General features: G+C 33.6%; 1 long non-coding RNA gene across 1 annotated transcript; it reads left to right on the top strand.

The window, feature by feature from the left end:
- Positions 1–1,312: 1,312 nt before the first annotated feature.
- On the top strand, positions 1,313–2,586 carry LOC134244064 (uncharacterized). The gene is made up of 3 exons (XR_009987159.1): positions 1,313–1,653; positions 1,786–1,873; positions 1,975–2,586. It is a non-coding gene; the product is annotated as an uncharacterized LOC134244064 (long non-coding RNA).
- The last annotated feature ends 8,326 nt before the right edge of the window (positions 2,587–10,912 follow it).

Below are 10,912 nucleotides of genomic sequence, written 5' to 3' on the forward strand. Positions count from 1 at the left end.
TTTAAGACTTGCTCTGACAGAAGATGTCTTCTTTGTAAGCACAGCACTGACACAGACAGTTTTAACAGCCCTGTTACAGGCCGCAGCTACAAAATACCAGGAAGTTTGTCCTGTCATACTGACAACTGCATTTATCTCATCAGTTGCAAAGTTTGCTCCAAACAGTATATTGGTGAAACAGGAGATCTCCGCAGGAGAGTCAATAACCACCGTTCGACCATTAGGACCAAAAAACTCAATGAACCCGTTGGGGAACATTTCAACCTTGAGGGTCACAAATGGGAGGACATGACAGTAGTGGTGATTGATCATAACCCAAGATGGACAGACGCTCAGAGAAAAAGCAAAGAAAAGTTCTGGATGCACAGATTGAAGTCATTCCGCCCCAATGGTATTAACAAACTGAATGACTTCACCAGAATGAATGTAAACTAGACCCTATTCCTGATGATACCAAACAAGATTATTCTCTCAATTTAGTGTAAACTCCACAGTAAATTTGCGTCACCAACTCTCGAACAACCCACATAACTATGTATTGCTTACGCCTTTGTTAATTAATTATTAATTATTTTTTACCGATAATCAGTCCTAAAACATTTCAAATTAAAATTTATAATAGATCATAATTCATATGTTAAAATGCCCCTTCTATATTATTTTTCTTTGGTTATTCTTTATCAAGTATAGTTACGCCATTTTGAGAGAATGAAACAATGTACGATTTACTGATTGTCGTAATTAATTAGCATAATTAATTCGTTCAATTATGTAAATCGCACTTCACCCGAGTATACCCGATAGACCGGACGCATTTCATAGCGGTCCGGATTCTTTCTTTAATAGTGTTCTTAAAAATTTCCAAATCAACATGTAACTTAGTATGTAAATATATAGTGTTTAGTAGTTTAGTAGTAGTGCTAGTTGTTTTTTGTTTCGCTTTTTCCTTTGTTCTTATGACTTTTTAACTCTTTTCTTTGTCCTGAGGAAGGGACAGGGCGTCCCGAAAATTTGACAATTTTTATTGTTCGTGTCGTTGGTCATTTTTAGTGCTTTTTATAAATTTCCATCCGTGACCTTGTATCTACTTGATAGATCCGACATTTAGGATATACAGTGTTGTTGGTTTTTTAGTGCTTTTTATATATATATATATATATATATATATATATATATATATATATATATATATATATATATATATATATATATATATATATATATATAAAATAAGGTTGTTCTCGCTACCTTCCTTATGTTAATAATGCAATATCTAACAGCGGCAGGAATATTAACATGACTTCACGCGACGTTTCAGCTACACATGAAGCGCAAGTGCACGTCGAATATTCTATTGAGCCTGTTACATGTACAGCGATTAACTCCGAGTCCATCACCGATTCAAAAGTGTCTGGTAGGAAAACTTACATACGGGAACCGCTTACGTTAAAGTTACTTGTTTCTTTAATATTAAACTTTGTTTTTATTGTTCTAATTACATGGATTATCTTCAATGGCCGTGATGCAAAGTTTAAACATAACAATGTTTGTAAGACTAGCAGATGTGTTTCCTGTCATGTAACCACAGTTTTTGTTGGAAAGAATATCTTCTCTACGAATTTTGGACTTTCCTTGAATTTGCTAATTAGGGAGGTGAATATTTTTCTTTTTTCTAATTGTTATTTTTGACTTTATAAAAAATTTATTTTTCATTTATATTGTGTGGATATTAAGTCTCATAACTTTATTGTATACGCAAATTTGCAGTATTTTTCCTCCTTTCAGATGTTAACAGCTGAAAAGATCTCTCAGAGGAAGAAATATCCCTTGGGAGAAATTTTGTCTTATGTCTACACCTTACCTCTTAACGCAGGTATGAACAAACAAGGAAAAGATTAATATTTTTGATGAAATTATTTAGTTGATTTTATCATGATTATTATACGTAGAAATAATTACTAAATGAAATTTCAGATGTTCTGCCATTTAGGAATGTGGCCCCTCGGCGATTTTATAAATTGGATGAATCAAGTATAAAAGGTAATACAACAATATCTGTTAAAAAATCGGGAAGGTTCAGGATATTTGCTGGCGTGATCGTATGGACTGGAGGAGACCTATGTCCCACACCCACCAAAAACTTTGCCCAGGTCACGTCTATGGATCCAAAACTAAGACGGAGAGTGTTATTGCAGAAAAGATGGACTTGCTCACCAAGCGAATCAATACGGTCGATCCATCTGGGAGAAATCATTAGTTTATCTAAAGGCAGCATTATTTTTGTAGAACTCTTGAATATAGCTCATATCTATGTGTCATTTCCTGGTAACAATTTAGGAATAATACCGATTTCTTATTCTTAAAATTTATCTTTTATCTTGAAATGAAATTATATCAGCAATCTAAGCATTCGTTCATAAATCACACATAAAAAAAAAATGCAATTTCCAGTTTTTGTACCGTCTTCCGTGCAATCGCATCATCTCGGGTCTTTCCGTCGGAGGTCGGAAAAACAACCTCGTATGTATTAACATCACCGGATGTTAAAAATTTATAGATTTCCTGTTTATTCAAATATAGGATAGAGTGAGTTAGAAGTCCCTTCTATAGTATATTTTAGGTAATATCATTACATTGAATAAAGTTAAACTCCATATTCCACAGATAAAAGGTCTCCGTGCATTTATTTCAAAGATCATGAAAAGGGAGGGTTGTAATGGCGTCTACCATATACATTCGAGGTCGTTTTTCCGCTAGTCAGAGCTAGGCCCGAGAAGTTGCGATTGGTCTTCCGTGTTGTACACTGCTGAACACCAATGAATAATCAAAGTACTGAAAGTACCGGGAAGCGGTCAGCATGCTTGCTTGGGGAAATAATAGGCAGAAAATGTGCAGGTGTAGATAAATTTCACTGATGAAGATTACTATAAAAAATAAAAAGGTCTTGGTGTCAAATTTTAGTGCAATTTGAAATTGATAAATTCTTTGAAATTAATTCCCTATTTGCACGACGACGCCTAAGAAATGAACAAAGATTCTGCAGTGATTGAAAGACTGAAACTATTGCTGTTCCATCAGGAGTACAAAGTCCATCTTCTCCTCTACTATGAAAACCAAAAACAAAGTAACAACCAGATTGAGAATGTAGCAACTGCTGCAGAATGGAAAATGATAATGCATGCATCTTTACGCCTGGACATTGCAAAAACTGGATTCCAGTTGGATTCCTAGTCTATCTATGCCACCTACAATTGACATGGATCCAAAACTTGGTTTCATTTTCCTGAATGTAAAACAATTACCCTCATAAATAATAAAATCAGGCAACTCTTCATACAATAGACCATTAACTTGATCTTCTGCGTGTCACCCCTCATCAATATTTTATTCATGTCATGTGTACTTTAATCATCAATAGTTACTCTTTAGCAAGGATTTCATCATGATTGTTATTCAATTTGTAACACACTGCCTACCCCTTGAATTAAAAGTAAACCTATCATCACCTTGACAAAAATCTACACATACAAAATTATTCATTGCTGTAGGTAAATAAGCCACAACTACAAGTAATTACTACATCAACTGATCAAAGTTTGTTTTGAACACTTGCATGTATATTAGGATATTGACACAAAGAATACGTCACATATATTTTTCAGAAAATACTAATATGAGTATGGTAATATTAATAAAATAAGGTTTATTTTCAAATAAAGCGATTTATATTAAAATTTTCATGTATGTATTTTTGTGGATGTCAATTTGTTTATCCTTTTGTTATTTTACAAAACATTTAATTTGTATACCCGGTTCTTCCAGTGACCCAGTTTTACCGCGTCCATAAATTTTTGTCAAGGACTTAGCTGTTTTCAGCCAATCAGATTGCCGCGCAAGGCATCCTATTTATATACTTCTTGTTTACTCGGAGTGCTGCCGCGAAATTGTTGTGAACAAAAAAGCAACCACCACCTCTACTCCATCCCCCACATTTTTTTAAATTAACCACATAATTTTTATTTGTGTGTCCAGAGGCGCTTTTTATGTACCAGTTTTGTTTCCAATAAAGTTTGATGTAACAGTTGTATTTAACCGCATTATCACATCTGTATGTTGTAACAATATTGTAGCTGGGAGACCACTGTTTTGTAATCATTTATTGATCTGCATTTCTGGTAAAGATTTCCATGAATCTGGCATGTCTTCCAGCCAAATTCTTTGGTAATAGTTTTTATAAATGGATTTCATTTTTCGTAATTTAAATAAATGACAAGATTTTTACACTTAACATGTTTTCTGTTATGAATTTTGGAAACAAACAGAACTGCTATGTTGCCTTGGTCTGTCAGTAAAGTTTTAACATAAAGTAGTTTGTGGCACATGAATATGAGGACAATTACAATGATTGTTCATCATGCTAGTTCTTACGAGTGCTTTTTTCTGCAATTGTCAATTATTCAATTGATGAGCGTGTTTTTTCCCTTCAAAACATTGAATGGTTCCATACTCAAAGATGCCTCAAAATATGCTTTAAGAAATCTCATTCATGTAATATGAAAATTCATCATGTTCATGTTAATATTCTCATGAAATTTTTAGCCAAACTTTTCTGAAGTTGATATCAACTAATGTTTTTCAAAATATGCTCGATAGTTCTCATAAATATTCTCAGTTTTTCTCATAAATATTCTCAGTAGTTCTCGTAAATATTCTCAGTTGTTCACCAAATTGATATTCTCAGCTGTTTTCATAAGTATTCTGCGTAGTTCTAAATATTGTCAGCAATACCCATTCAGATTTTCAACAAAAAAAAATTCCATCTGCTTGCTGTAAAATTGCAACTTATGACCCTGAATCAAAGTATTGTTTATAGATATTGGGCCAATGATAAATGTTAGCAAATTAGAACTAATGAAGATAAACACAATTTATTTACATGATATTTCAGTAAAGAAATTGTACACAATTTTGTTTTTTTGTGCAACAAGCTACATGAATTTTTTAAATAGGCCTTGTTCCTTGTCACTATTAAGTTATCTCAAAATTTCTCAAATAATAAGACTTACTAAATTCTTCGATAAAATGATAATAATTAGCAAAAGGCGAGGCAGTTTTTGCGGGTCGGGAATTAAATGTGTACTTTTCAGAGTGAAGGAACCAATAAAACAGCTCGTCTTTGCAACAATTAATGCAAAAATGAAAATAAACAAAATATAACACTGCAAACACTAATTTGATAAGAATGTGTTCAACTATATATGTTCAGTCTTACGAAATTACTTATGTCTACTTGCATTTGGATTATGTAACTAAAAGCTAAGGACCCAAACACTACGCTAAATGTACCTAAATAATCTATTATTATGTAGAACTATTTTTTCTCCTCTTCACTGCCAAATTTGCCCCTGCAATATTGCATGTAACCCCAGATTATTCAGCGCAGTCTTTCTGGTATTTCCGTCAAAAAAAAAAGATGCAATTTTTTTGCACATAGGTAGCGCCTTATGGAGGTTTCCGGTTGCTCTTGAAATTGCGTAATCTCGTTGGATACATGCCATAAAGCGGCTAGCGAACACGCTAACCGCTTAGAAATGAGATTAAGTCCCGCCCTTTCGGTGACGTAAGTGGTCCAACATCTCAACGACCGGTTCAACATCTCACTCAGCGGTCCAACATTCATTTTTTTTATGCCCGCGTAGCAAAACATTAGAAATGTTAGATTTTTTAATATAGATTAGTGTAGGAACAATTTGTTAAAGGTACAAGTTCATTTTTGTCCCCCGCTTTTGCGAAAGCGATAAAACATTAAATCTCATTCGTCTGTCCGTCAGTATGCCAGTCTGTCCGTCCGTCACAAAAACTTTAACATTGCCCGTAACTTTTGATGGAGAGAAGCTGTGACTTTCATATTTCACATGTGTATTCCTTTTGACAAGACTTTTCTTTCGGTACTACCAAATTTGACCTTTTGACCTTGGAATTTGACCTACTTTTACACAAGAATTCCGAACTTTTACTTTGGCCATAAATCTTGAATGGTAGATACTAGGACTTTCACATTTCACATATACTTTTTTGTGGCAAGGCCTTTCATTGGATACCAACAACCCTGACCTGTTGACCTTGGAGATTTCTGTGCTTGTGAAAAAACTTTAACCTTGGCCATAACATTTTGACGGTAAGGGAAAGGTCTTTCATACTTCACATATGCAATCTTGTGATAAGACCTTTCATTGGAAACAAAGCACTTCGACCCTTTGACCTAGATCTTGGAGTTTAACTTACCTTTAAAAAACAAAAGTTATAAAGGGTTAGGGGTAAAGCTTTCATGTTTCACATATTTAATCCTTGTGACAGGACCTTTCATTGGATATCAAGAATGACCTTGACCTTGGAGTTTGACCTACTTTTGATAAAAAAAAATTTAGGTAATAATAAATCTAATTTGCATTTTCGAAAAATTTAATCTTCGCTTTGTTGCCACGTTCACAAAGACATATTGTTCCTTATCTTGATAAGAGAAGTGGCTTTCATATTTGACATGTGCATTACCTGTGACAAGATATTTCCAAGCATACTATAATTTGTGAACCATTAACCTTGACCTTCATAATTAATAACTTATTTTAAAAAAAATCCTATTTCAGTGGTAATTTCTAAATGACATATGATAGGGCGTTCATATTTGAGACAATATGTCATAAAATATGACATCTCACCCACAAAGACACACCGAAAACGGGGGACCACAATTCTAATTGAATTTGCTTTTTTTTTTAGTATTTTAAATAAGTAAAAAACTTGAAAATACAATAATATTTATATATACTATATTCCATTTGGGTCCATTTGATTTCCATTTATTTCCATTCGAGTTTCCATTTGGATTCCATTTGGGTAAATTGACACACCCTAATTTAGGACTGTTTCTTCATGAGATACTTCGATATTATTAAAAATTTAAGACAGACTGTTGAATCTTAAATAATATGCGAAGGGAACTAATAATATTTAAATATCGATTTTTTGTCTTATTTGCTTTAAGTGATGTATAAACCAACATTGTGTGACAAAATGTTGATTAAAGAATTCATTTATTAATGAGAAATCACTACTAAAGAAGGTGAAAATGCCTATCAAATGCGCTTCGGCTCTTTATTTTATTTTCAACAACTTCTCTGAAGTAATAGTGGGTTGTCCCAAAAAGTCGTAGACAATATGTATAATTTTTTAAACACGCAACCAATACTTACCAAATTTTGCATAGACATAATATTGTTAATGTTCTTTAGAATTGTGAATTTTTATATACATATCTTTCATATTCATAATATTAGGACGATTTATATGAAGGCCAATAAGGCCTGTCGGCGCACTGACAAAATTCGGAATAATTTACGCATATAACTACTACATTTGCTTTAATTTCTTTAGTACTATGTAATACATTGAACTCAAATTTAAATCACTGAAACCAGAATAAAAATTGTAATATTATGTCAAAATTTCATATAAATATCATTAGAAACAGAAGCTTGGTGTCATGATTTTCATAGTATAGTTTTGAAATTGAGTATGATGAAAATGACGTCGTCAAACGCGTGGTCGGCGCACGGATATGTAAGTATTATTTAGAGAACGAGACGGGTTATGTATCGTAGATACAAATTTGGGGGTATACGAGTGCGCAAGCACGAGTCTCCACCCCCAAATTTGTATCTACGATACAGAACCTGTCGAGTTCTCTAAATGATTTGTGACACGATCAATCAAAAATAACTCCGCCCACTTTATAACTTGCAGCATCCAAACTTCCGCCAGAGTTCTGTAGATGAGGCCCCGACGGGGAGTTCGCATCCGCAGTGTATATATTTCCACGGAAAACGTAAAATTCGGTCAGATTAGTTTTGACAATTTAACGGGGTAGACGTAATCGAGTGATAGTCACTCTTAATGGATAAAGTGGAGGATTTTTACCATTGTTGTTGTGATCTATAAATGGAGATTGATTATAATATTTTTCAGGGGTCTAACCCTAAAATCCCGGTTTGACTAGATTTACAAAATCAGAATTTACAGAAAATTCTACGATGGACTCTGATATCACAGATTTATACTTTCTAATTGAATTGCGACATTAAAAACGAAGTGAAAGAGATCGACGTATGGCTGTCGTAAGCGAGAAGGATTTTAAAAAATAAAAACGCGAAAAATGGACTTGAATGATTTGCACGAGGATAGTGGATGTTTTCCGTTATTGCGAATTTTCTTTTCGTTTGGATCAAAATTACGTGTAGATTATGTTTTCCGTTATTGTGAATTTTAGTTTTCCTTTGGATCTAAATTATATGTAGATTCTGTGTGGAATAAGTGTTCATTGACATTTTACATTCTCAGGATTAATACCGGGTATTTCTCTAAAATTTATTATAGGAAAACATGAGGATTTTACTATTTGTACGTGCTTTTGCTAAATTGAATCAGATTTATTTTTAGACCGTGCTGTATTTTAGATACAGAATAGTGAGCTAATACAGAACGGAAAGTAGCTCCGCCCACCAAAGTGCCGTTCTGTATTGCCAATACAGAACAGTAAACTTCAAAGAAAAACACCGCCATCGTGTCACAATAAATTTTATTGGATATGACATTTAATAAAGAAATTATTTTTAAATTGCACGATATTCAATGAGAGTTTTTCTTCTGTACCGAAAATAGTTAATTACGGCATGTAAGAAGTAGAGTACTGTTTGATAAACGCAGACAATTGGGAACAATCTGGACCGCGAACGACGTCAAAAAATTTGTATTCTCTTCTGTCTTCAATGTAAGACGATCTTTCGACTAAATTTAGACTGAAATTTGAATCTGCCTTGAAAAAAAAAACAAGTAAAAAACAAACGGACAGTAGTGAATTTAAATATGCCCGTTAATCAAGAGTGGTCTATCACTTAAAAAATTATTGAATGTTAATACCCGCGAGTGAAGCAGACAAATAGATCATGACGTTATAAGAGACGTAATTAACGCTAGCTTTCGTTCGCCGGTGTACACTTATATTCTTTCTTCATTTTTTCATAATTTTCTTACAAGATGTGATATCATCATGAAACTTGAAGTGCATGATCATAAAATGTTACTCATTGCTATGACAAGGAAAGAAATTTAATAAAGCAAAGAGAAACAAAACTGTTTCCCCTGTCTACGACTTTTTGGGACAACCCTCATATAATAATTAAATTTTTCAAATCTTCTTGTTCGCAAGTTTGGGATAGGGAGTGCGAGTCATGAATTTGACTCACTTACCAAATTGACCATCTTTTAGCTCACCTGAGCCGAAGGCTCAAGTGAGCTTTTCTGATCTATATTTGTCCGTTGTCTATCGTCGTTGTTGTCGTTAACTTTTCAAATTTTCGATTTCTTCTCAAGAACCACTGCATGGGCTAATTTCAACCAAACTTGGCACAAAGTATTCGTAGGTGTAAGGGATTCAGGTTTGTGCAAATAAAGGACTTGGCCCTTATTCAAAAGGAGATAATTCAGAAATTGTAAAAAATTGATGGTATGTTTCAAAAATCTTCTTCTCAAGAACCACTATGAAAGGCAAGTTGAAACTTACAGGGAAGCATCCTCAGACAGGGAAGATTCAAATTTCTTAAAATCATGACCCCCTCGGATACGGCGGGGCCAAAATGGCCGACCAAAGTTTTACATAAAAATATATAGGAAAATTCTTTAAAAATCTTTTTCTCAAGAATGAAAAAGCCATAATTCATCATATTTATATGGAAGTATCCTCAGGTAGTGTAGATTCAATTTTGTTCAAATCATGATCCCGGGGGGTAGGGCGGGGCCACAATGACAATGGCCGACCAAATTTTTACATAGAAATATATAGGAAAATTCTTTTAAAATCATATTCTCAAGGATAGCAGAACCATGATAGGTCAAGGGACTACTTTTGGATTTAAACTTTTCAACATAATAATAAACCAATTTCTACATTTTCCTATCCACAGTGCTCAGGTGAGCGATGTGGTCCATGGGCCTCTTGTTATTGCAGCCCGGTCCTATACATATAAGTTTAAGTGTTGGTGTATGGAGATTGGGGTTGGAGTAGTTATTCAGAATTAATGGTTTTCTAAACATTGAAAATTTTGTTAATTAGAAGATGTGCAACTTATGTATTTGACAAGTGACATAAAGATGATAAAAATTTCATATCAAGAATTAGGCTTCTTTGAGATAGATATGAGTTACAGATAAAAGTTTAAAGGGATGAATATATTTTGGTTAGAGATTTTCATTTGGTGCTGAAGGTACAATGTACCTAGTTAAAAATAAATGGAATTTGAAAGTAAAAGTACCGCTGCACGGTATATTTTTTCTGGCATGTTTTGTTTTACGAGATCTCAAACTTTCACAATAAGAAAGTCATTTGACCAAAATTGAATGTATGTACATGTATGAGTTACAGGGGCTCAACTTTGTGTGGAAGTCTATCGGAAAACATTAAGTGGTGTTTGTCCTTAATATGTAACAAAGGATGATGTGACATAACTGCTATCTGGGGCCCCCTTTTCCATGACGAATTATATTCGATCTACATTGTACAAAGATGTTTGTATTCTTAAACATGAGTGAGTAAATACAACACCGTTTGAATAGTTTCAATAGTTCAAATATTACCCTGGCCTGGTAGAATCTAAAAACAGGAGAGGTGAAACGAAGAACAACGTTTATTTGCCGGGTTTCAGCAATAACATGTCTAATACAACATATGCATTATTATTCATACATACACTCATATAGTCTAGGGGATTATTACTTATTTACTATGACATCAAAATATCACTGTCTGACTAGAATAAAACGTGTAGCCAGTAGATTCCATTTGATAATTTATCAATAA

Source organism: Saccostrea cucullata, unplaced genomic scaffold (genome assembly GCF_032062105.1).
Source record: "Saccostrea cucullata isolate Sc308-1 unplaced genomic scaffold, CSIRO_AGI_Scuc_v1 ctg5020, whole genome shotgun sequence".
Taxonomy (NCBI): Eukaryota; Metazoa; Mollusca; class Bivalvia; order Ostreida; family Ostreidae; genus Saccostrea; species Saccostrea cuccullata.